The sequence below is a fragment of the Crotalus tigris genome, unplaced genomic scaffold (genome assembly GCF_016545835.1).
Source record: "Crotalus tigris isolate CLP2741 ecotype Arizona unplaced genomic scaffold, ASM1654583v1 scf7180000017847.2079705, whole genome shotgun sequence".
NCBI lineage: Eukaryota > Metazoa > Chordata > Lepidosauria > Squamata > Viperidae > Crotalus > Crotalus tigris.
The window spans coordinates 1,775,421-1,802,272 of record NW_024096670.1 but is presented as its reverse complement, the minus strand read 5'-3'; the positions used below and the strand labels follow the sequence as shown (position 1 = coordinate 1,802,272).

Genomic DNA, 26,852 nt, shown 5'->3' with positions numbered 1-26,852 from the left:
TTACTCTGAATAAACCTAAATCTCATTGGAAATCCCTCATCTGAAAGGGAGGGAGACAGTCCTGAAGCAGAAAACCAAATGCAACTCAAAGCAGGTATGTAATAACTGAATATGTACTTTTTCCTGGGTTTAACTTCCCTCCAGAATCTACCCATTGTTTTTTCTGAGGGTGAGCCCACAATTTCAAGGGCATTTGACAAATGCTTGGACTGCCCCAAGTAACTTCATGGCTTTCCACTAAACATCCTATTCACTCACATAGAGGTATCTTCTACATCAGGGCTTCTCAACCTTGGCAACTTTAAGACTTGTGGACTTCAACTCCCATAATTCCTCAGCCAGCTTTGCTGGCTGAGGAATTCTGGGAATTGAAGTCCACAAGTCTTAAAGTTGCCAAGGTTGAGAACCCCTGTTCTACATCTACTATATGCCATCAGTTCCCTTTCCAAGTTAATTTTATTTCAGGGGTCTTGGTAGTCTCTGAGCTTGGTTGTTTTCTTGCAGACCTTTCAATACCCAGACTAGGTAACATCATCAGTGCAGAAGTTGGGTAATGGAATGTCTTCAAGAAAACAACCAACCTCAGAGACCACCAAGGACCCCTCATTTCAACCCTGAACTACAAATTATCTCCTTCATTTGTAATTTGTATTTCAGCCGGCATTCCCTGCAAACAAGAGTGGTGCAGAATCCATCCATGCCCCTTATTTATATCTGCTGCAGATAGCTAAATTTCCAACTTGTACCATGGAAACGTTCCCCTTCAAGACACGGGAGCACAAGAGCACCTCAGTGCCAGATCTGAGACACAAAATAGTGGTTCTTTTTTCAGCACGACTAGGATTAGTGTGGAAGTTTTATGTTTTAAGGAAAGCAAACAAAGCCTCAGGAGCTTCAGGCATTTTGACAGATGGAAAGGAATTAAAGCCTATCAGTTCTCACTGGCACACTGCCAGCCAGAAACAGACCTTCCCTCAAGGACTTTGATGGAGAGTTGTGCTGCCCATGCCCTAATTTATTTATTTATTTTATAAAATTTATAACCTGCCTATCTTACCTAGTCTGGGGGGCTTAGAATCAATTGTGGTTTATGGCATCTTCCCATCCTTTCGTCTATGCTGAAGTTCCTGAAATCGGCATAGGCTGATTTCAATTGTGCTTATCAATTATCACCACAGGATTTTGGCTTGTTTAATCATTCTTAATTACTATGCCTAAACTCTGAAGGACGTGTGTGTGTGTGTGTGTGTGTGTGTGTGTGTGTGTGTGTGTGGTAAAAAAAATAAATATGAACACCAGGATAATGTCAAACTAGGAGTTGTTTAATAAAAATGCTGAGCTTTCGTCGGCTAGCACTGCTGACATCATCAGAGCATAGAAACAAGTCAATGGGAGTTTCCTTTTATAACACCGGCCAGTTTTGTGCATGGCTCTTGGACCTAATCATCAGTCCATCTGATGTCTCTGATTGTTTCATTCTTGAAAGGCACGTACTTGCTGATCCCTTGATGGTTTTTAAAGCCGCAATTCCCTTATCCACTTTCTTTTTTCCAATCCCCTCCCTTGTGCACCCCCCGCTGTCCGTCATTGCACCGCCAATTTCTAGGGCTGCTGTTCCCCCCCTCTCCTTCCTTTTGTCCCATTGACTTGTTTCTATGTTCTGATGATGTCGGCAGTGCTGGCTGATAAAAGCTCAGCATTTTTATTAAACAAATCCTAGTTTAATATTATCCTGGTGTTCGTATTTATTTGTTTTTACTACACGGCATTACCTAGGATTCAAATTTTTAATGTGATTATATAGATAGATAGATAGATAGATAGATAGATAGATAGATAGATAGATATAGATATAGATATAGATATAGATATATAATAAAATATAAAAATGAACACTAGGGTAATAAAAACTAAAGAAGTTTTTAATGGGTTAAAACTATAAAAGTTTTAAAAAGCGCCAAGCTTTCGCCGTCACCTGCCGGCATCCTCAGGGCTGGCGTGCCAGAGAATGAGAAGGTCTTTTTATAGGCGTGCCGAGGTTTGCACTCGGCTCCTTGATCTTGTTATGGGGCCTGATTGGTTCAGCCGTGTGTAGTTGGCCTGCGCTTTTTTTCTCTTCTTAGTTGTATTTTTATCCTCGTCCGTCTCCAGTTCTCCCAACCTCAGATTAGCTGAATGGCAATTCCAGTTATTTCGGTTGCTTTCATGTTCCGATCTCCCCTCAGGCTTGGGTGGTGGTGGACGTTCCAAGTTCCTTTCTCCGCCCCGTTCTGTCCGGTTGCTACTTTTAGAGTCCCATATATTTCCGGTCTCAATGCTTTCGGTTTTAATATGTTTATCATCCTGGTAATCCCGTAAATTGTTACGAGTCTGGTATAGCGTGGGGGGGTATTCCGCATGGTGGAGGGGTCGTCTCTTGTTCGTTGTCATGCCCAGCTGTCTCGCACGTGTCTTACTCCGAGTGCTCAATCCTGGGGGTGTGTGCACAGTCATCGGGGCGCGTCCCTCCTGGTTACCGTGTTCTTCCTTAGTTCTCCCCTTTTTTACCTTGTTGGAAGCGCTCGCGTATGTTCTATGGGAGTCCTCAGGATCATCAGGTAGGGGGTATGACAGCTCGATCTCTCGCCCCCTGCCGCTCTCCGACTTTCCTTCCTCCTCTCCAACGGTATGTAGGGGTTCATCATCAACCACCTCCCGTGGTTTGTCCTCATAGGAGCTGATCGTTCCAGCTACATGGGGAGGTTTTCTCCTCCTTTCCCGACCAGCTGCGATGTTTCTTTTGGTGTGTGGGCAGGCCATTGCGTTTGGTAATTCCTCCGCATTTTCACCTGCCGTATCTTCCCTCATCTCCTCTTTGTAGCCGGGGGTCCGGACCTTGGTTCCTGTCCCTCCCCTGATCTTCTGGGATTGCGGCAGTCCCGCGGGGATGGTCAAGGTGCCTCGCGTTTGCTTCCTTTCTTTCGAATTGCACCTGGTTCGTTGGGCGGTGCCGCCTTCTTAGAGAGGCATGGCTCTCAGACAGTAAGTCTATTAATAGGCACATTGACCTATGCCCATCCTATTTAGCCTTAAGATCATGGAGTGCCAATAATCGGCTGCAACACCCCCGACGGTTTGATAACAATCTGGGTAGCACCCGCACCGCCCAACGAACCAGGTGCAATTCGAAAGAAAGGAAGCAAACGCGAGGCACCTTGACCATCCCCGCGGGACTGCCGCAATCCCAGAAGATCAGGGGAGGGACAGGAACCAAGGTCCGGACCCCCGGCTACAAAGAGGAGATGAGGGAAGATACGGCAGGTGGAAATGCGGAGGAATCACCAAACGCAATGGCCTGCCCACACACCAAAAGAAACATCGCAGCTGGTCGGGAAAGGAGGAGAAAACCTCCCCATGTAGCTGGAACGATCAGCTCCTATGAGGACAAACCACGGGAGGTGGTTGATGATGAACCCCTACATACCGTTGGAGAGGAGGAAGGAAAGTCGGAGAGCGGCAGGGGGCGAGAGATCGAGCTGTCATACCCCCTACCTGACGATCCTGAGGACTCCCATAGAACATACGCGAGCGCTTCCAACAAGGTAAAAAAGGGGAGAACTAAGGAAGAACACGGTAACCAGGAGGGACGCGCCCCGATGACTGTGCACACACCCCCAGGATTGAGCACTCGGAGTAAGACACGTGCGAGACAGCTGGGCATGACAACGAACAAGAGACGACCCCTCCACCATGCGGAATACCCCCCCACGCTATACCAGACTCGTAACAATTTACGGGATTACCAGGATGATAAACATATTAAAACCGAAAGCATTGAGACCGGAAATATATGGGACTCTAAAAGTAGCAACCGGACAGAACGGGGCGGAGAAAGGAACTTGGAACGTCCACCACCACCCAAGCCTGAGGGGAGATCGGAACATGAAAGCAACCGAAATAACTGGAATTGCCATTCAGCTAATCTGAGGTTGGGAGAACTGGAGACGGACGAGGATAAAAATACAACTAAGAAGAGAAAAAAAGCGCAGGCCAACTACACACGGCTGAACCAATCAGGCCCCATAACAAGATCAAGGAGCCGAGTGCAAACCTCGGCACGCCTATAAAAAGACCTTCTCATTCTCTGGCACACCAGCCCTGAGGATGCCGGCAGGTGACGGCGAAAGCTTGGCGCTTTTTAAAACTTTTATAGTTTTAACCCATTAAAAACTTCTTTAGTTTTTATTACCCTAGTGTTCATTTTTATATTTTATTATGAATATCCCTAGGGTTCACATTTTTAACCTTTTTAATATAGATATATAGATATATAGATATATAGATATATAGATACAGATATAGATAGACATAGATATATATATTCAATAATGTTGGTAAAAATGCGACTCCCGGGCATAATTATAAATAGAATAAATAATACTCGATCACCAGGAGAGTTTTAAGTTAACAAAAAGTTTTTACTTAAAACTCTCCTGGTTATCGAGTATTATTTATTCTATTATTATTTACTATATACTGAGGTTTTCGCGGGTGTTTGTATGTAGGTCTTTGGTTATTCGGGTTTTCTCCCACATAAAATTGGAAGTGTCTTGGCAACGTTTCGACGAAGTCTCATTCGTCATCTTCCGCTTCGTGCCGAAAATATATCAACAGTCACACCTTGCTGCACTCCTTTTAAAAAGGCAGTCACTGCAACTAACAAAGAGGTAATCACAAACAAAATAAAACCAGGGATTACATGCAGGTTCCTAAAGACCAATGATGATGTTTTTCAGCAAGGGAAAAGGGATTTTCAAAGCTGCCACATGTTAGTATTTGAAACTCCGTGGGCGAAATCCAGCCTCACTGCGAGTTTCATCAAGCTTGGGGTGACAAGCTTCAAAAAGCCCAACTGGTTGGAATGAATATGCATAGAATTACGGCATTATAGAATAAATATCTGAGAACTCTGATTACCCTCATAGTTGTTTTCTATACGCTTTGAAATATTAATAAAAAATAGCATGGGTGCATTTTACTAGCTTAAATACATGTTTGTTGATCTTGTATTTTTTTTTCCTTTTCTAAATTCCGGTGCTTGTTCTAAAAGTGAAAACCTGCTTGTGAAGAAAGCTGAACGAAGAGGCTGACCTTTTAGAATAAATTCTATTTTCTCCTAACCTGTTGGTGGGAAAATGGCAATATTAGAAGCAAACAAGACTATTTGAAATGGGGCTAGCATTAACATTTGAACTTCAGGGTTTGTGCATTTAGAGGGAAAGTATTTTGACTTTGCTTAGAAAAGAGCTAGCATTTAAATTAAAATCCAAAACCCACCAAATTTCAGAGCAAGAAAAAATCACACACGACAGAGAAATATTTCAAAATAACAATGACGTTAATATTTTTAATCTACAAGCCTAAATTATAAATATGGGATATTCGAAGCCCATCATTGAAGTTCAAATTACAATTCCCTCCCCAAACCAAAGTTGAAATTTATTGCACTCAAAAGTTTGACTTTGTTGTTCACAAACAAGCTGCCAAAGGGGTAAACAGGACTATGTAAACTGTCTCAAGAAAGTCAGAAGTTCCTACAAACCAAGCAAAGCAAAATGGGCTATAAATCAGGAACATAACTGTGAAATGGTCCAAATGCCAAGGCAAACTGATAACAGGGTCTTGAAGGAGAAAGAATTTATGAAGATTGGATTTAAGCAGCATGACTCTGGTTTTTCTAGAAGTTTTTATAGCTGATGCTTCTCTTGACCTTTATCTGTTACAGCTCAGTTCTATTTTGAGTAATTCCAGGAAGTTTGAGTTTTTTGTCTTTTTTTCTCCTTAAGCTGTACTTACAGGGTTCTCTCTGGAAGTCTTCATACATAGGTCTACATTCTCAGGGACTTGGAAGCATTCCAGATCTTTCCCTCTTAAAGACAGCCAGAGGCAAGTCTGGCTGTCCTTCAGTTAGATACCATCTGTGTTCAAGTCTCTCCTTCAATTTCAACCACATTTGAGCCAGAACGGAAAGTTTCTGCTGGACAATTCTTCTTCCTTATGAAATTAATCTGATTCCTGAGACAATGTGAATTTAGGATATCTTTAAGTGCAGGTACAAAATTGCCTAACTCTTTAACAAAGGAACCAATGGAAGGAGATAAGATACATTAAATGAAGCCCTGGGAATCAAAATATTTCACCACTGTTGGGTCATATAAATGTGGGGTGGAAAAATATTCCAACCAACTTATGGTTGGTTCCTAGAAGGATGAAGATTTTGGAGCCTGTTAGGTAAGCATTGAGTTTCAATCTTGCCCCTTATCAATGAAGAGAACTTGTGGATTGATGAAGAAAACCAGAATATATTTGCCTTGATGTATGAGGTGTTATATTGGTTGTTAATGGGAAATAATTCAGTAACTGGAAGACTTACAACCATTCTTTTCAACATGTTTGCTAAAAAGAGCACTGTGAGAATAGTCCTCATCTTGGGAGAAGACATCTCTTCCACTCAGATGCGAGAAGAAAATCTAATCCAACTTCTTTCTTCATTTGAAATAAACTGACTTGCCCACCATGTAGGTATCCTAAATGGTTGACTTCTTTTTCTTTTTCCAAAAGTTGTGAAATGCCTACCAGCAGAGTGTCTACAGCAGTGGTTCTCAACCTTTTTAATGCTGCGACCCCCAATCGGTCGTAAGTCGAGGACTACTCAACTGGTCATAAGTCAAGGACTACTCAACTGGTGCAGCACCATTTGCAGAATGGGACTTTTGGCGGGCTCAGCAGGGCAGAGACAGCCTGGACAATTCCTATTGGCTTTTGAAAGCCAATAGAATTAGACTCTATTCAAGAGAGTCTCTTCTATTGGCTTTCAAAAGCCAATAGAATAAAAGGGAGTAGCACAGCTAAGGAAAAGGGGGAAAACATGGTGGACTGCATTGTTTGGCGACCCCTGTGAAATGGTCATTCGACCCCAAATAGAGTCCTGACCCACAGGTTGAGAACCACTGGTCTACAGTGATAAAAATTAACCCTCTTTCCTTTGTTTGACTTAAACATGCTGGCACCACCTTCTGAATAAATCTCATTTCCATCATTAAATTTACAGCACTTCTTTCCAGTTCATTGAGTGATAAAGTACCAGCCTTTGATAAATATTTACCTGAGAGATGAACATCCTGCTTGTACCCATTTAAATGGCTACATTTTTGCATCTGTCGTATGCATTTCCTGTCCTTGTATCAAAGGATATCAGTTCTTCCCAGTACATATTAGATTTTCATTGTCCTACAAGCTCACTGATTCTCTATTTACCTTTACCAGCTACACATCACACTTTATCTTATTGGCATTTATTGTTAGTCCAAGTGGACGACTCCAATTTTCCAAGCTAGCGAAGAGTATCATTATTACCTCTTGGGCCTCTGACATGATTTACGTAAACGATGGAGCTTAACTTTAGATCAGGACAACTTCCAATATAAACAACGGGTTTGAAGGTTTAGGATATATATTTTTAAAAAGCTGTCTAGTCTTATCACTCTAAAATAAAGGCAAAGTTTGATCACAAAGGGCTCCATTTCCTATGTATTTCTATAAAACGGTCTGAGCTTTTCAAACGGTAGTTGTTGTTTTTAAATTGTAAACTACCAATGGGGGTCTGATAAATCAGGGACATGGCAAAGTACATAAATAGGTGCTTATTTAATCCTGCCTAGATGTCTTCTGCTCACTAGGAATGGGACTTGCTCAATCCTGCAAAAGGAGGAGACAGAGAAATCGGTATAATTAGGGGAAGAAAGATATTGCAAATGCTTGGAAGAAAGATATTGCAAATTTTCTGAATGTTTTCTTTTTCTGAGCCAAACCATTAGTGTCCACTAAAAGCCACAACAAGGTGCGGAAGTAAATGGGTATGTTGTGACATAAAAAGATGGTGGTATCATTATATTATCCTGTCCATGAACAAAACAGTCACATGTTGATGTGGACTTCAGAGGCCTCTCTTCATCTGTACTCAACTCAATCCCCAAGTTAGCCCTTCAGAGATATCGTTTATTTATTTCCTATCCAAGCACCTTTTGTTTTTTTTTCCCCCAGATGGGCCAAAGTTTGTTGTATGATGGCAATTCAAACCAATCTCTGCTTCTGCCACTTTCAGTCAGTTTGCACTGATGAAGAGAAAAACCCGCAAAGTATGATTTTCCAATGTAGAATATTTTGCGTTCTTCTGCAGCTGCTTTTGCAGACATTATTGATCTACTGGCACTTGGCTGGATCTGCCTTTCTTTCCGTGTTTCCAGCTTAGACTAGAGCAGGAATGGGTACCTTGGCTCTTTTATGACTTGTGGACTTCAACTCCCAGAATTCCTGAGCCAGCATGGCTCAGCTTGGAAACCTCTCCCTTTCCCCTCAGCGTGGCTGGCCCAGGAATTCTGGGAGTTGAAGTCCAAGTTCACAAGTCATAAAAGAGCCAAAGTTCCCCACCCCTGGACTAGACATACCCGATTCCTGCAACTGTAGCCTCCAGTACCCTAATTATCTTTGTTGATCTTCTCTGCACTCTTTCTAGATTCCAGATTAGAAGAGATTTCCTGAACTCTCTCACCATCATGCACAGAAAAAGAAATGTCCATAGGGCAATGGGAATTTTATCAGATGTGGGAACTCAGCCCCCCAGAGAAGGAAATATTAAAAGGGCAGAAAAAGATATTTTCTCAAAGGATCTTAAAGAGACAGAAAAGCATGCCCAGTTTTTTTTTTAATAGCCCCAAGTCTCCCTCCCCCAAGCAGAAACGAGCTCTGTAGAAATGCAGATGTAAATAATCCAGGAAGGCTAGAAGATTAAGAAGACAAAGACACCTAAAATCTACATACCACACCCAAACTCTAAGACAGGACATAATAGGATTAACTCACAGATGCCAAAGGGACACAGGTCAAAATATATGAGACAGGAAATACAAAGCCTCAAACAGGAACAAGAAGCAACCTCAAGAGCCCCAGAGGGTATAAAAACCCACTTCCTACATGTGCTCGCTCTCTTTTCTGCCAGAGCCATCTTTCTGTCTGGCTCTCCTCTTCAATAAACTGCAACCTTCTTTCTAAAGCAGTCACCATGTTGTTTATTCCCGGCTTGGACTGAACCATGATGAAGACTTTTCCTTCAACACAGAGAATAAAATCCTCAAAGGGGTTTGCTGTACTAATTCTATTATCACTGAACAAGCAAATTAATAAGTATAAGTGAGAATTTAGAAGACAGATTATTTTTACAGGGTACAAGCAGCTGAAAGCAGTATGGGACCCCCACTATCAGAAGATGTCCTTTCTCATTCCTAACCCAAGCTTTGGACTCCAAAATGAAATCAGTGTTGATCTCTACAATCCAAACAGCAACGTTTCCACCAGGGAGACTCATGTCTAGGCGCAAGATCAGCATAACAGCATTGAAAACAATTTACTCACAATATTGTTTTCCTCCAGTGGCCTGGGAAAAAGCTCCTGGCAATTTTCCAGTTCAAGGACGTGAAGATACAATTTCAAGGGAATCCATGTTATTGCTTACCCAAGATTTATTGGGGCTGAGCTGATTTTATTTACACAAAAGACACATGTAAGTTCTTCTTGTACTGGAGAATTTCTACTGAAAATGTTTGTGGCTTTGTTCATTTATTCATCTAGGTTTATCAGGTATACTCCGGTTATTTGGGGATGATTGTTGGATTTTTTTTGTGAGGGCAAAATGGGTTCTAATTAACTAAAGTCGCGAAACAAATTTTGTTGCAGAAACTGAAATTCTTCTGCCTGAGGGAGGGATATTGAAATGTAAAAAAAAGCAGGAACAAAATGGTATGAACTTAACCTTTTTCACTTCACAGGAAAGGGTGGGGGATGAAAATATATAGAACACAAAAAGAAGAAATTAGGGCAAATCTTTGGTGTGTATGACTTTACTAAATAATCTCCTCCTCCTTCTCCTCCTCCTCCTCCTCCTCCTCCTCCTCCTCCTTCTTCTCCTTCTCCTTCTCCTCCTCCTTCTCCTTCTCCTTCTCCTTCTCCTCCTCCTCCTCTGGCTGTTTAGGAGAAAAAGGACATGCCTATCCCACAAAACCTTTGCAAAGATTAAATTCCTGATTGTACAAGGTGGTTCTTTTCCTCGTGGTAACACTTTACTGGGTCACAGTTGTAATTCAGCTTCAAGCAGCATTACACACAGAGAAAATAAAACACCCTTTTCTTGGTTTTATAAAATGGTGATGGTTTCATAAATCTTCAATCAGGAGCAGACATGCATTTAAACTAACTTAAATTCTTTATAGTTTGAACAGAATGCATGGGGATTATTGCAATGGGAAGTTCTCATAAATATCTCATTTATACTATTACAGTCAACATAAGGCAATAACTTACACTGCAGTTATACCGTTAATCTTTAGATAAGGGCAATACTATGCTTCTTAGGCTTTAGCACACCAGGATATTGTAAACTAAATTCTTCACGGCTCTTATGACCCATCAAAGAAAATGGTCTATTTTCTCAGGGAACAAAACATATACATTTTATCAGATGTGTGTAGATGCGTAGACATGCAAGGCCAGTAAATAAGATTATGGATTTGAAAACTCAGTGCCCCAAAGGCTAGAGAAGCAGCAACTTGCTCTGGGTGGACATGAGAGTGTGGTTCCTTCACTGACAAATGAAATAAATACATTGAAGAACCAGTATTCTATTCTTCTTCTTCTTGTGCCATATCCGTTATCGGACGTTGGCGATCACGTTGGTGATCCTGTTTTTATCACCAGCCGCACGAAAAAGTGCTGCTGAGCTTTGTCCAAACCAGTCCCTTAGATTTTGAAGCCACGATGTTCTTCTTCTGCCTGGACCTTGTTGTTGTTATTGTTAATTGCGAAGTCGTGTCCGACCCATCGCGACCCCATGGACAACATTCCTCCAGGTCTTCCTGTCCTCTACCATCTTCTGGAGTCCATTTAAATTCACACCTACTGCTTCAGTGACTCCATCCAACCATCTCATTCTCTGTCGTCCCCTTCTTCTCTTGCCCTCCATCTTTCCCAGCATTAGGCTCTTCTCCAGTGAATCCTTCCTTCTCATTAGGTGGCCAAAGTACTTGCCTGGACCTTGTTTGTCTTCAATCTTTCCCTGGAGGATTAAATGGAGTATGCCGTATTTTTCTGGGTGTCGCATCACATGTCCAAAATATTCTAATTTTCATTTTTTAATTGTTTTGACGATTTCCCTGGGCTTTCCCAGGCGGCTGATCCCCTCCTCATTTCTGATCTTGTCAGCCCAGCTTATACGTAACAGCTGCCTGTCAATCCACATTTCAAATGGTTCTAGTCTCTTCAGGTGGCCTTCTGTCAGAGACCGACTCTCTACTCCAGACATGTCAAACTCGTGATATCACATGACATCACGCGACGTATCGGAGCTTTTTTGCCATTGTCGGCAATGGGGTGGGCGCAGTTCTGGTATGATGAAACCAGCCTGCAGGCTGGCAGTTTGACACCCCTTCTCTACTCCACAGAGCAGGATAGAAAAAATATAACACCTGACAAGCCTGATTTTCAGTCTTAGGCTTATGTTGTGACTGCAGAAGACCTTTTTCATTTTGAAGAATACTATTCGAGCTTTCTCTATCCTTGTCTTTACTTCAGTGGTCATGTCCCAGTATTCTATAGCACAGCCAAAGTCACCGGTAGGACATTTACAATAGTTGATTTTGTTTTCTAGAAGCATAAAAACTAGATGCCCAGCCAAATAAACCATACTCTCCTTCAACTGACCAAACAGCTTGCATCTATAGCTATCTATCTGTACATACACACAGGCACACTGTTCTATAGGCAGTTGATTAAACAACCAATTTTATTTCAAAGCAATCACACACCAGGGAAACAGAGGGAGGAACTCTCTGAACAACAGAATCCGCCCTTCACATTTAGCACAAAAGGACCAATCACAGATCTCTTGCAGGATTTCAAGTATTCTATATTTAAATTACATAAAAGGAAGCCATCTCAGGAAGTCAATTACCATCCAAAAATTAAATAGACATAGGCTAAATTTGGGATTCCCCGAAGAACAATTTCTACTCAACACACTCATTTAATTCTCCACACTGCAGTAATTGTACTACTTCCAAAGCAATAAATCTTTCCTTCTGCATATAGTAGATTTTCAGCCCCCACCCCTCTTTCTGTTGCTGTTGCTAATCCTTACAAACATTGTGAAGGACACAATATAAAATAAGGACAATGCTCATCCAGGCACAAGCATGCAGTCATGTTAATTTTCTCAAACAGCAAATGCCAACATAACCCTAGTGAAAAAAATAAGGCCACTGAGCAGCAAGAATATGCCAGCATGTAATAAAGAAATGCAACATTTACAAAACTTCAGAAATGTCAGGGACCAACATCTTTAATAGGTGAGAAAGAGTTGAATGAAAGTTAGGGGTGCTCAGAGTCTCTCAAATGCCAATTGTCTAAGAAGGAGAGAGAAAGATTTAGATTAGATACCACAGACTTTAAAAATACGCAGCAGAAATATCTGGAAGAATAGAATAGAATAGAACAGAACAGAACAGAACAGAACAGAACAGAATAGAATAAGAGTAGAGTAGAGTAGAGTAGAGTAGAGTAGAGTAGAGTAGAATAGAATAGAATAGAATAGAATAGAATAGAATAGAATCTTTATTGAGAATAGAATAGAATGGAATGGAATGGAATGGAACGGAACGGAACGGAACAGAACAGAACAGAACAGAATAGAATAGAATAGAATAGAATAGAATAGAATAGAATAAGGGAGAAGATAGAATAGAATAGAATAGAATAGAATAGAATAGAATAGAATAGAATAGAATAGAATCTTTATTGAGAATAGAATAGAATGGAATGGAATGGAATGGAACGGAACGGAACGGAACAGAACAGAACAGAACAGAATAGAATAGAATAGAATAGAATAGAATAAGGGAGAAGATAGAATAGAATAGAATAGAATAGAATAGAATAGAATAGAATAGAATAGAATAGAATCTTTATTGAGAATAGAATAGAATGGAATGGAATGGAATGGAACGGAACGGAACAGAACAGAACAGAACAGAATAGAATAGAATAGAATAGAATAAGGGAGAAGATAGAATAGAATAGAATAGAATAGAATAGAATAGAATAGAATAGAATAGAATAGAATAGAATAGAATAGAATAGAATAGAATAAGAGTAGAGTAGAGTAGAGTAGAGTAGAGTAGAATAGAACAGAATAGAATAGAATGCTTTATAATACAATACAATCACAGAACATCAAGATTTAAAGATAGAAGTTGAAATCCATATGTCACAATGAGTTCTACAGAATGCCTACAGCATATAACAACAACAACAAAAATAAAAAATAAAAATAAAAGTAACAAACTATGCCTATTCTAGATCCTTGGGAGGGACTCAGTAGGTGGACAAAATAACCAAATCCAATCTAAACAAGTGGCTGGCTGTGTGACCAACCATAAACACACAAAAATAGTCTGCATAATAGAGGTGGCTGTACCTGGATACAGCAGAATAGCAGAGAAAAAGAAAATCACAAAATACAAAGAATTGCATATAGAAAAAGCCTGTGGCAAACCCACCCCCCAAAGATAGGACCAACAATGACAGGTGACTTGGATGCAATCCCAAAAAATCCCGAGCACCATTTGAACACCATCAGTATTGACAAATTCCCCATTAGTCAATTGCAAAATGGCAGCTTCACTTGGAACAGCTTATATCCTGTGATGATACCTATGCATTATTATTTTTTTTAAAAAAAACAATATCTGCCTATCCTAGCGATTTGGAAGGACTCAATAAAGTGAAGAAAAATGGAAATCTATCAGTCTAACCATCTGGCTGACTGTGCACCATAATAATGTATATATCAAAGAACATATCTTGAGCAGGATCTCAGAGGTCCAAGTAATCCACCAGTAGATATGGAAAATACCTACAAACAAACAGGATGATTTAAAAAACAAAACAAAAATGGATGTCAAAAAAAGTTCAAACAAAAATTGGAGAATACTTGAGTCTTTCTAGAACATTATACAACGCCACAAGTTAAAAAAACAACAACATCTGGATCACAAGAGCTGAATAAAAAAAATCTGTTTGGGAAGTTTCTCTGCATTTCTACTTTCCCCAGAAAAGTAGAGTGTAGTTGGAAGTGCTGCTTTCTAATATTTTGATTAAATACACCAGGACGTAAAGTCGAATCTGATTCTCTTTCTATTGTGGAGGAGCATGAGAAGCTATTAACTCAGAATTGTTTGGATCTGACCAACCATATTAGTCTCTTCCACTGCAGCAAACGGATGGGTGGAAGAATCAAAGCCTCCACCTGTGACAACATCAATCAGCATTGGATATTTTCAGAATGGGGACCACGTCTCAGTATTCTGTATAAGGGAGAAAAGCAATCAGAAATGTCACCATCCTTGGGTGACACAATGTACTGATGATTCAAAGAGCTAGAACAGAATACTCCACATGAAACCCTCATAATAAAAAGCATTTCCCTGTGGAAATGATCTATCTTCTCTGACACAAGAGAGGAGAAGATGCTGAGGAGAAGGAATGCCACCAAATAAAAATGTGCTCTGTTTGTCTTAAAGGACCTTGAGATGGAAGAGGTTGATCAATTAATTGCAGAAACAGGGCTATAGTTATGCTATAACAGGACACATAAAGCTGCACAGTAGAGGATAATTTCTAGGCCAGGACACACTGCTTCTCTTCCTTCAACTGACTAGAGCCCCATCCTGCTTTAGAAGTATGAACTAGGCCAGTGGTAGGCAACCTTGGCTCTTTTATGACTCGTGGACTTCAACTCCCAGAATTCCTGAGCCAGCATGGCTCAGCATGGAAACCTCTCCCTTTCCCCTCAGCGTGGCTGGCTCAGGAATTCTGGGAGTTGAAGTCCATGAGTCATAAAAGAGCCAAGGTGGCCTACCCCTGGACTAGGGCCAAGGCATCTTTGCTGTGATGTCATTTAAGTTAAGGAAGTTCAAAATCACCTAATGAGAAGGAAGGACTCACTGGAGAAGGGCCTAATGCTGGGAAAGATGGAGGCAATAGAAGAAGGGGACGACAGAGAATGAGATGGCTGGATGGAGTCACTGAAGCAGTAGGTGTGAACTTAAATGGACTCCAGAAGATGGTAGAGGACAGGAAGACCTGGAGGAACGTTGTTCATGGGGTCGTGATGGGTCGGACACGACTTCGCAATTAACAACAACAACAACAAAGTTCAGAATACAAGGGGTGAAACAAAGCAGCCCTCCACCGTATGTTTTGTAGATTCTGTAGCCTCCCAGGAATTGGAAGTCATGGAGGGCAATTATCCCACAACTCCACAGCTATTTGGATGAAAGATGGTAGCAATGAAATCATAGTAGGGTCCATGCCATCCATATTAACCCACCGTCCACCTGGGTTTTGCTTAGATGGTAACTGTTGGTTAAGCCATAGTCTAAGACAGTGTTTCTCAACCTTGACAATTTTAAGGCATGTGGACTTCAACTCAATGCTGGCTGTGGAATTCTGGGAGTTGAAGTCCACATGCCTTAAAATTGTCAAGGTTGAGAAACACTGGTCTAAGAGACGCCTCAAAGGGAAAAGGCCCTTTGACCTCCAGAATCAACATTCAAAGGAAAGTCTGAGAGTTCAAAGATACATTGGTATTTATTTATTTTTTTTAGAATCCCGAATTGAAGCCAAAAGAGAAAACAGTAAGGAATATAAGCCAAACAAGCATCAGAGCCTAAACTGCATCAACAAAGTCATGGGCAACAAAAGCTCTCTTCTACAAAATCACGTGTTAAGAGTTTTTTTGTTTTTGTTTTTCCTTATGCCATCTCCTTCCTAGGACTGGATGAAGTATTGTCTCAGTAAGAGGCACAAATTTCTTCTTTATTTTAAAACCTGATGGAAGGACACCGCCTGCCATTTTAAGAAGACAATGCCCTCTTTTCAACGTTCAAATCACTCTTTGGTGTTCGCTTCCCTTCAGTCTATTTCAGGCTCTGCCAGAGTACAACTGTGATTGACAGCACTTTGGGTTTTTAATTTTAGTCTTTAAATTGCTGTAGGGAAGCATCTTGTATGTAATAAGCAGCAAGAATATAACTGTCATTATAATCCAAGATTTTCAAATTAAGAAAAATTAGAAAACAAAGGAAAAAGAAAATTGTAATGCGTGAAAAGAATTCTGCTTATATGAAAAACCTTCTTCTTTTTTTTTAAATTTCTTACCCTATTACAAAGCACATTCACAAAACCTGCTCCAGGATCCCTTTTTAAAAAGTGTGTGCATCGGTATAAGGAACTCCACATTATATCTGATCATGATCATTAGTATGGCACAATTGCATAATTAAATAAATGCATTCATTTATTTGATTTACATCCCATTTTGCCACCGAGCAAGTGATCAAGGCAGCCAGCAGAAGTTAAAGTACAGAATGAAGAAAAGAGTACCATTCATATTAAAACCAATTAGGGAATAAGAGATGGATTAAATAGATTAAATTGCAAAACAGATGCATTTACGTAGAGGAATATAAGAAATAAGTGCATTTACAATGGAGTTGATTTCACAGCCTGGGAGTATGGTATGCGAAATAAAACCTGTCTGATATGACAGATAAATGAATCTTGGACAAGGAAAGTGAGTTTTGTACAAAAACCAGCCAAATAACATAGGAAGCAGTTTGCTTTCTGAAACAAACAGAATGCCCTGAGACTGAGTGTTTGATCTGCTGATGAGAAAAACAGGATAAACAACAGCAAACTGTTTTGCCTTTTCGATGCAAAATGGCACACACCTACACAGAAAGCAAGTTAAGATGACAAGGAATCATTTTGAAAATGATTGATTGATTAATTGATTATGTGTCATCAAGTTGTTTCCGACTCCTAGCAACTGTATAGATTTTCTCTGTGATGATCTAATCCTTCACAAAAATCACATATCACGTTGCCAGGTAAATATCTTGACCACACAACAATCCATTTCAGCAAGGAAGGAAGATTACAAGGAATATTTGAAAACCACATTAGTAAAGTCACCTTTTTTTGTGGAGAAAATTTATTTACGTGGCTGCTAGAAGTCAAAACAACTGGTGGCACATAATCAATCAATCAATAAGTCAAAATGATCTGAGACTAATCCAAAACTGGTTGCTAATTTAGACCACCTAATCTATATCCTAATCAATTACATTCTGTAAAAGTTGTTAACTTCAAATGATTACTTTTTGCTGAACTAAAATTAATACAGAGATTCACTGGAACAAAAAATAAGCGTTCCCAGTGATGAACTACGCAAGAATGTTCATATATTTTCTCGAAGATATGGAAAGACAGATGAAAATGGAAACAGACTCCTGTTTCTGGATTAAGTGTTTGTTGATGCAAATGTCTTTGGTTTCTTCATCCAATGTTCTTCATCTGCATATTTCTGGTCAAATGTTTCCTAGAAATCTTTTTTTCTAGGGAAAAAAGGACCATCCACGAGTAAGGAAGATATAGAATGCATAGTCATGGTCAATTTCTTTAAAATGTTTTTAAACATTTTGTAAATATATTTTACTAAAAAAAAAAGATGTGTATAAATAAGGAGTAGGAAATTGCAGAATCGTGTTTGGCAAAATCTGGAACGCATTCTGATGCATTCTACTTATTTATTTATTTATGAGACTTATATACTGCTTTAAGTGCAAGCACTCTCTAAGCGGTGTACACCAGTAAGCAATGTGTATATATATATATATATATATATATATATACATTGCCCCCAACAATTTGGGTCCTCATTTTACCTACCCCGGAAGGATGGAAGGCTGAGTCAACCTTGAGCCGGTGAGATTTGAACCGCTGACCTGCTGAACACAGTCAACTAAAGTGGCCTGCAGTATTACACTCTAACTGCTGCGCCACCTCGGCATGCATCAAATATTTAGATGTTTTAGATTTATATACCAGTTTTGACTTATGAAAGTTTTCTTCAGTGGAAAATATAATTGTTGCTTTTAGGACAGTTATAAGAGATTTCTACACTGTTCTTTGTCCTTAACAATTACCCTGAAGGATAACTGGCCATTAATCCTCAAACATTACTTGAAGCTACTAATGGGCAATCATTTATGTTGACAACACAATCTGCAAACAAATGCCATATTAAACTAAAAAAAGAAAAAAAAAGAAAATCAACTTATGGTGTCAGCCAAAGAAATAAGAAAAAAGAAAGGGAAACCTCAAATAGCTTCAGGGAAAATGTAAAGATAAATTTGGGGCAAAATGTGTTGTGCAAATGGCTGGTTTACATCCTGTATCACTGTTATTGCTCAAAAAGACGTTTTTCAATGTTTTATTGTTATGCATTATAATTCTGAGTGTACAAGGTTTCCAGACAGATCTCATTTAGTTCAACACTTTTATATTCAACCTCCATTTTTCCAACAATAATCAGTCACTCAAACTGCAGGAACTGTAACACTGTACATGTTTTTCACTGACAATTTCTCTCCCCCCCCCCTCTCTCTTTCTCCACGATGCCAGGTGCTAAGATTCAAGCTGTTTATGTGGCAATTATGCACATAATGAATAAGCTCTTTCTTAAAATGTATATGTGGATAAATTTCACAATGAAGAAGAAGAAAGAAAAAAGGGAACCAGAAGCAATGCAAAACCTTTAAATCAAACTAGCAGAATTTGCCAGTCCAGAATCTTTGGATTGGAACATCAAACTTGGAGCTTTTCTCCCATTCAAAGGGGAAAAAAAAGAAGTTAATTAAAGCTCTGATCTGATCCAGTTTCCAAACTATCTTCTAATTCTCCTTCATTGAGTATCCAAACTTGGGGATATATTTAATCCAAGCGATAATTCCTCCCTTAATCCAAGAGAGAAAATGGAACATCCAAAATCAAGAATCTAAATTAAGAGGTACTAAATTATGATTCATGCCTGAGGGTATTTATTTTATTTTCCTGTAACCAGTGCTTTTTTTATTAAAAAAAAGATGCTGGAATTCACACATGTCATACAACCCTCCTTGCCTACCCTACAAGGTGCTGGAACTCGGTTCTGGGCGTTCTATGACAAAAAAAGCCCTGCTTGTAACTATTCATTTGAAAGGCTGAGCGCCAAAGAATTGAGGCCTTTGAACTCTGGTGCTGGAGAAGACTCCTGCGAGTCCCCTGGACTGCAAGGGATCAAACCAGTCAGTCCTAGAGGAGATCAACCCCGACTGCTCTTTAGAAGGCCAGATTCTGAAGTTGAAACTCAAGTACTTTGGCCACCTCATGAGAAGGAAGGACTCATGGAGAAGAGCCTGATGCTGGGAAAGATGGAGGGCAAGAAAAGAAGGGGACGACAGAGAATGAGGTGGCTGGATGGAGTCACTGAAGCAATAGGCGTGAGCTTCAATGGACTCCAGAAGATGGAAGAGGACAGGAAGGCCTGGAGGAACGTTGTCCATGCGGTCGTGATGGGTCAGACATGATTTTGCAACTAACAACAACAAGAAACTATTCATTTATTGTCTTAATCCATAATTTTGTGATGGGACACTGCAAACATCATTAACACATGTTAATTGCAAAGAACCTGAATTTTAATCACGTGGCCATAGAGATGCTGCGACAGTTGTAAGTGCAAGGACTGGTTATAAGTCACTTTTCCTAGTGCCGTTGTAACTTCAAAAGGCTGCTAAATGAATGGTTGTAAATTGAGGACCACCTATAATGTTGACAGTGCTTTTGCTATCCATTCCAACAAAAGAAATCCCCTGTAATAACAATAGTAACAGTCAAAGTTGAATAATGCCCTCTACAAAATTTCAATCTTTTCTCTTTTTTTTCCAGAAAGTTATCTTTACAAAGTGCAATTCTGATTCTAAAGGCCAGAGCCATAATCTAAAAAACAGTGTCCCTAGACTTGGAAGTAGAGACTAACCATTTCCCAAAATAACTGTACTGGTTGGTCTTCTGATGTCAAACTGTATAGGGCAGGGGTAGGCAGCCTTGGCTCTTTTATGACTCGTGGACTTCAACTCCCAGAATTCCTGAGTCAGCATGGGGGAACTATGGCTCCTTTATGACTCGTGGACTTCAACTCCCAGAATTCCTGAGCCAGCATGGCTCAGCTTGGAACCTTCTCCCTTTCCCCTCAGCATGGCTGGCTCAGGAATTCTGGGAGTTGAAGTCCATGAATCATAAAAGAGTCAAGGTTGCCTACCCTTGGTATAGGGCTATATAGGTAAATATCAAATCTTTGAACTGCATCTGGAAGCAAATGCAGAGTGCACCAACTCCAGATTTCAAGCAGTCTTCAAGGGCAGTCTGATATAGAGCATAGTGCAGTAATATGGACAAGTTGTGCTGAAGCAATGAGCTGTTGTTGTGAGAATTATCTAGTATGATCATAACTAATGGAAACAAAATAAAACAGATTCCCACATGCCGTGGGTAAGAAATAATCATTCAATTATCACTTTTGAAATAGCCTAGCTAGTTTGCTGAAACAAACAGAAAAAAGTATCCCCTGAGTAAGAATCTCTACATTCATACAGATCTAAATTAATTCTTCCGCTCAATACAGCTTGCAAGCTATTATGTCATATGCCCTTTGTAATAATAGATTCAGCGGTTTTAACAGATGCAAAATATTAATTACAATACAGGAGTTATTCCCAGGCTACATTTCTGTTGAGAACCAGATGGTAAAAGAAGTGCTAGTTGAACATAATTTTTTATGGCTTGTTTATGACATTCTGATTTTTTTTTCAAAAATAAATTACAAATTGAATTAATCTGTATCTTACACGAAAATATAATTCAGTTAGAACCAACTACAGTCTCAAAGGAGGGTACTGAAAAAGTAAGTCCCCTAAACAGCACACAAGTTTAAAAGTGCTTTTAAAATAATAAATGGAAAATATTTTGAAAATGGGGCTGTCATGGTTCCGACAGATGAAACTCTTCAAAGAACTTCGAGGCATTGTTTACCTTAAAGAATCTTTATTCAAGTAGCAACACATCAGCACGTACATAGTCCAAGCCAAAATCTGGCTTCCTCTCCCTTAATCACATAGTATCAAAGCACAATTCCTTCCTTGGACTAACAGTCATAAATCACATTTTCCAATTAGTTTGAAATGCAGGCTTTCCCTCCAGTTCTTCAGCCTGCCATGTCTTATCATCTCTTATTACAAAGAACATTGGTTTCCACCATTATACATTACTGTTTTGTCTAACTAAACTCCCAAACGCATTCCTCCCCCTCCCCCCAGTATCATCTAATTCTAACTCTAAGAGTAAAACATAAAGTAAAGGAAAATGGCTGTGTCTCCATCTGTTGTCAAAGCAAGAACATTTGATGTTGGCAGTGTTGACAGGAGCATGATTAAAGAACACTGAGTTTGTCAACTGGAGAGTTGACAGCATGGGTTCAAAACCAAAGCACCGTGCAACAGGGTGAACTCTGTCCCTTGCTTCTGCCCTTCTAGCAGTTTGAAAGCATGCAAATGCGAGTAGATAAATAGGCACCACTTTGGTGGGAAGGTAATAGCATTCCATGCGCTTCAGTCTATAGTTATGCTGGTCACGTGACCACAGAAAAATGTCTTTGGGCAACGCCCAAGAAGATGGAAATGTGCACGGGCCTTACAGTCAGACACGACTGGAGGAGAAACCTTTGCCCTTTATTTTGAAATAAATATACTGTATATACTGTAATTTATACATGCTGCTACACTGATCATATATATATGTTTCAAGATGAATTACAGTACAGGAAGGTAAGAGGCTCCAATTATATTTTTCAATCCTGTTGTCATTCTAAGCATTAAGATTATGCACTGCAGATACCCTCTATTACTGCCAGAAAATGACTATAAAGTCATTTTTTAAAAAACAGATCGTTTTGCTCACAAATGAGACGGAGCTTGGAAAACTTACAAAACAGAAGATGGGAAAATAGAAGCCTTAACAGAAACGCCTCTGCAATTCAGTTTTCCTACTTAGTAGCGAGTCGCAAACAAAGTTAGTGTTATGACCCAGATGGTCCATGCAAGACAGGGCCTCTAAAGTGTTCTTTATTTCTCTTAAACAAACTTCCAGCAAATGACCCTTCAGCAACCAGTAAGGGTCCACCCTCAGTCCCCCCCCAAAAAAAACAGCCCCTGTAGTACCAAGAAAGTCCACAGAGTAGGAGCACGCTCACAGGGCAAGGTCCAGGGTTCCAAGTCCAATCCACCAGGCAGGGTCCAGGCACAAGACCAGACCAGTCCTCAGGATGAGAAACGGGTCCCAGAAAAGAAGCAGTTCCAAAGCCCCAGGGAAGCAAAAGCCAAACATAGGCCACGAGAGAAGGGCGAGGTCCAAAACAAAAATGCAAAGAGCCATCTTCCAAGGGAGACAAGGAGAACAGCAACAGGCACACGTAAAAGCCGAGGGAGTGGAAACCAAAGCAAACAATTGTTCCTGGCAAATACTAACTCCCCACAGCTTCTCCTTAAATTACTTCCCTCCAGGTGTTCTTTGGGGGGAGAGATGGAGTGACTTCCTCCTGAATAATCTTGCAGCCTTCTCTGGGCTTGCCTATGCTCCTCTCCTTCACCTTGGATTGAATGGAGCGGCAGCTGTTCCCCATCAACGGAGATTGGCTACCTATCCACACCATTGCTGGTCATTAGCTGATCCTCCCCTGTGTGTTTGTAGGCAGGCAGCTCTCTGTCTGGTCAATCACCTCCCCCCAATGCCTGAGGGGCCCAGGACAGCATTGTCCTCAGCCCCTGGTGTGCCTTCCCTGTTGGATGGTCCCAGCTCAGGCTCCTCCTCCTCCTCCTCCTCCTCCTACTTCTCCTCCGAACTAGCCTCTGAGGGGGCCATGACAGTTAGGAAGACTTAAGCCAGTGGTGGCGAACCTATGGCATGGGTGCAAGAGGTGGCACTCGGAGCCCTCTCTGTGGGCACACGTGCCGTTGCCCCAGCCCTGCCTCCCCCTGCGACCCCCTCCTCTCCAGCAGCCCCCCGAAGGAGAGTCACCCCCGAGCGTGGCCCACACAGAGCAGCATAGCCAAGGACATGGCAGCCAGGAAGCATAGACAAGACTCTGGCCTCACACCCCATCATGCAGTTCATGCTGCAGCATGCGGGCAGAGGGTGTGGCTGCCGTAGCACTGCTGGGCTGCCTGGGCGATCTGCGGCAGGCTCTGGAGGAGGTGAGTGGTCCTGTGGGCAGGTGGGGCGGGGGATGGGGGTCAGAGTGGGGATGGAGCAGGGAGATGGAGCAGGGTGGTGCCATTTTTGGACACTCGGTCTCTAAAAGGTTCGCCATCACGGACTTAAGCTCATGATTTCACCACCACAAGTTTTCTAATGGCCTCTGGCTTCCTAATCCTATCAGTTGATTTTCCTTTTTCATGTCCTGCACATCACAAAAATTCAGTCCAAATAATTAAAAGGAGGGTTACTAAAGTTCATAGGATGGCCATAATTTCACCGCCCCCTGCTTTAAAGTTTTCTTGTTCAATAAAAGTAGACATTTATATTCCAACAAGTTTCCTATAATAACAGCTAGTAGGCCAAACTATATTTTAAGCAGGGGATTTTTCTTTTTTTTCTTTTTGTTTCATTTACAGCATTTTGTTTAAATGGAGTACTTGATTGTTTAAGTACCTTAATCATTATTAGTTGCCATCTTGAGCACTAATCTGAGCACTTTTGGGAAGAAAAGTAGGTCGTGATCATTTGAAGCACTTCTAAAATGTTCTGATGAGATGAACCTGGTATGAGAAAGTAAGACTGACACTTTCAAAATCATCACTAAGATCCCAAATTATTTTGATAGCAAAGTTGAGTCACATATGAAGTATCTCTACTTTTGTTCTATCCAAAGAGCACAAATGACCTTTCTTAAGATATTTACAAGAGTTTTATTCTAAATAAATACCGAGATTGTCCTAAACTAAGATTGATGAATATATCTGCATTTTCTGCATCACATGAGAAAAGCACATCTTCCTTCCTCTGTCCTGACCACTTTCTACAGGGGAACGATGGAGAGTATCCTGTCATACAGCATCACAGTTTGGTTTGGAAGCATCCCTGCTTCAGATAGGAAGGCGGTGCAGAGAGTGGTGAGGACGGCAGAAAAGATCATTGGCAGCTCCCTCTCTCCCATCCAGGATATAGCACAGAAGAGTTGCTTGAGCAGGGTCCGCAAGATTATCTGGGACACTACACATCCTCTTCACAACCTGTTTTCCTTGTTCCCTTCTGGGAGGAGGGGGCTTTGTGGTATCGGCAGCAGAACATCCAGATTCAGCCATAGTTTCATTCCACACAGCATTAACCTTGCGAACTCTCAAGCTTCCTCCTTCCGTTATATATTCAAGATGGACAGTGTTTAATATTTGCTAGTTATATGTAGGGGGTGTGGGTCTATACATACGCTGTACATAGTATGTTTAGTTGTGTGTCATGTATGTGTTTCACAACTCAATTTCATTTTTGATGCATGCCGTTGTGCCCATAGTTAAAAAAATGACAATAAAGGTTATCTTATCTTATCTTATCTTATCTTATCTTATCTTATCTTATCTTATCTTATCTTATCCTATCCTATCCTATCCTATCCTATCCTATCCTATCCTATCTTATCTTATCTTATTAGGTAGTCTGTGCAACCAGAAGGACCAATTCATTCCTGACAATTGGGCAAGTACTTATAGTTGGAGTGTCTTTCTGTTGTAACTATGAAGTTCTTATAGACACAGATTGCACTGCCCTTGAGGACAATGTGCCCAGATTATGAGAAAACCTCTTACAATTTAGTAATATACTATAGTCCATCAATTTCAGATGGGAAGTATGTCAACCTGCAATATAATCAGGAGATGTAAAGGGACACACAATTGTCTGTCTGGGGAATCTTTAAGTGGCCAAGATTGGACATTATATCTGATGTAATCGATATAATGACAATAGGTGGAGGTTTTTTTTTTTTTTGTTGTTGTTGTTCCCTAAAACTACAGTGTAGAAAATTGACCAACACTGGGACTAACCATGATCTCATAAACTAGAGTGCAAGTTTTCAGATTCTCCAGAAGTTTTAACTGAATTTCATAATCAGATCCTTCATATCCACACATGCGTAGTCAGGAACAGCTTATGAAACAGCTATTTAGGTCTGGAAAGAGATGCAGTGGCTTTAATGATTTAAAAAGAAGCCTTCTTTCAGCACAGGGTAAAGCACCTCTTTTGAAACATTTACACAACTGTCCCTTAGAACGAAAGAGCAAAGCTAAAACCCAAACCCTAAAAATCAGACAGATGTTGCAGCCGTAAATGTCTGCCTCTTGGAAGTTCAATCTCAACATGGAAACTAACCCCATGAGCACCAATTTGGAAATAAATCTTCTTTTGGCATAAACTGGAATGAAATTTTAGTGCAAATTGCTCAGTTTCTGCAAAGACCCCAATGATTTTAGGCTGATAAAGCAATGGCTGCTCTACATCCAAAAACTCAATTTAGCTGTTTCCAAAACTGTTCTTTACCCTTAGGTGGATATAAAATTGTTCCACTGACTGCCCTATTGTTACACTTCCAGTCTAAGTCCAAAAACAGTTCACAATTGAGGAAACACACATAATGCAAATGGGCAGACAACATTGTGCATTTTACATTACATGGGAACTGGGCAGCTTTTAATAGCGAGTGCCAATGTTGCATATTTTGCCATTGACTTAGAGCTACTGACCATAATATGTCCAAAATTTCCTCTACTTGATGATCAATATATTTCTTGATAATAGCAGAACAACTGAGGTTGCAACAAAAAAAAAAAACATTCATTAGGAGACACAGGGATCCACGAGGTTCTGATCTGTGTTTCAGATACATAAATATTCATACAAGTTGGATTTCTAGATCATATATATATATATATATATTTATCCGAGTCATACTGGTTCTGTGTATTGCTGTTTTCTATCAAAAGCCGTGCTGGTTGAAGGCCAGCATTTCTGGAGAGCATTAGACTGGGGAAAGCTATTCTGGATATAAAGAATTTATTTACAGGAAGGACTATTGAAACCTCCTACGGCAGCAATGATATAAAAAGGTTTTGGACTATTGCACTAAAGGAGAAATCAGCAACAGCAAAGAATAAAACCCCCACAAATTGGTAAAGGTTTAATTAGCAAAAATAAGTTCTCTACTAAATGTCATTTAGGTTTTATGGAAGCAGAAAGAAGAGGAGGAGTATCCAATCTAGAATAGAATAGAATAGAATAGAATAGAATAGAATAGAATAGAATAGAATAGAATAGGATGGGATGGGATGGGATGGGATGGGATGGGATGGGATGGGATGGGATGGGATGGGATGGGATGGGATGGGATGGGATGGAACGAGATAGAATAGAATAGAATAGAATAGAATAGAATAGAATAGAATAGAATAGAATAGAATAGAATAGAATAGAATAGAATAGAATTAGGAATAGAATAGAATAGAATAGAATAGAATAGAATGTGGAATAGAGAATAGAATAGAATGTGGAATAGAGAATAGAATAGAATAGAATAGAATAGAATAGAATAGAATAGAATAGAATAGAATAGAATAGAATAGAACAGAACAGAACAGAATAGAATAGAATAGAATGTGGAATAGAGAATGGAATGGAATGGAGAATAGAATAGAATAGAATAGAATAGAATAGAATAGAATAGAATAGAATAGAATAGAATAGAATAGAATGTGGAATAGAGTAGAATAGAATAGAATGTA

At 40.1% G+C, this 26,852-nt stretch overlaps 1 protein-coding gene across 6 annotated transcripts in view; it reads right to left on the bottom strand.

Annotated features, from left to right (window-relative positions):
• The window catches only part of GRID1 (glutamate ionotropic receptor delta type subunit 1), a 681,623-nt gene that overhangs the window by 253,684 nt on the left and 401,087 nt on the right, over positions 1 to 26,852 (bottom strand). The gene's annotated exons all lie outside the window — the stretch shown is intronic.